Source organism: Hippocampus comes, unplaced genomic scaffold (assembly GCF_001891065.2).
Source record: "Hippocampus comes isolate QL1 unplaced genomic scaffold, H_comes_QL1_v1.1 C16821038, whole genome shotgun sequence".
Lineage (NCBI taxonomy): Eukaryota > Metazoa > Chordata > Actinopteri > Syngnathiformes > Syngnathidae > Hippocampus > Hippocampus comes.
In genome coordinates this window covers 1-932 of record NW_017839548.1, presented here as the reverse complement: position 1 = coordinate 932, position 932 = coordinate 1, and the positions used below count along the sequence as shown (strand labels likewise).

At 48.3% G+C, this 932-nt stretch overlaps 1 long non-coding RNA gene across 1 annotated transcript; it reads right to left on the bottom strand.

The window, feature by feature from the left end:
* Nucleotides 1-47: 47 nt before the first annotated feature.
* On the bottom strand, nucleotides 48-924 carry LOC109509232 (uncharacterized). Its single transcript, XR_002166903.1, has 4 exons — nucleotides 778-924; nucleotides 629-687; nucleotides 384-544; nucleotides 48-208 (listed from the first exon to the last, which is right to left on the bottom strand). It is a non-coding gene; the product is annotated as an uncharacterized LOC109509232 (long non-coding RNA).
* Nucleotides 925-932: the final 8 nt, after the last annotated feature.

Genomic DNA, 932 nt, shown 5'->3' with positions numbered 1-932 from the left:
CACAAATCACGATTGGAGCTGGCAAAAGTGAAACAATTGTCTTGAATAAGGCCGAGGCTTTACATCTTGCACTTACCAACACACGCTCTGTGACTGTAGTCCGTCGCGACGTAAGCCTTGGAACAGCGGCAGAGGAAATTTCCATCGTCTCCCGCGGAACATGTCGTCGTTTTCTCATCGCAGGGTTGCTTCATACACAGACTCGTGTCTTGTAGAAGCAAGAAGCAAACAGTAGGGCCCAGATGTAGCTAACGTGCTAGCTAGCGAGCTCACTCGTGAATCGGATCAATGGTCAAAAATATGGATCATCATCATAGAAGCCGCGCCTAGTACGCCTATTTGACATCCATATCAAGCTCCCTACGGAATTGCAGGAAACATACATGTGAATGTGGAATTTGCCAGAAGACACGCGACGCATTCGGAGGCTTTGGCTACGGCTCCCACAACGTCCTGTGTTTTGACTCGAGCCGACGTCTGGAAGACCATCTCCACGGAGGCGCCGACGCCAGCCCCGGCTCGTCCTTTTCCATTTTCAAATGGCCTGCATGGGCAAAGCTGACGTGAAAAGAAGCAAAACCCGAACGGTGAAGCCAGATCCAAGGAGCCCAATTCTTTGTCGACTTACTTGAGTTCCAACACAATAGAACGCAAGTAGCCAGAACTCTCATTGAAAAGGACACCAATCTGTGCGGTAGAGAGAAATACGGCATTGATTTATTTATTTTCAAGCGTTTTATCAGACACTCCCACGTGGATGAGGAAGAGAAATCTGACCTGATCAGAAATTTGCTCCGCGGCACGTTGAAATGCCGGCGATGTTTTGTTTCCCGTGTCCTTTTCGAATGCTAATCCAGGCACTTGCAGTTGTCCGGGAAACACCTTGGCTGAAACATGACAATGTATACAGTTCATCAAAACAAAACCTCCAA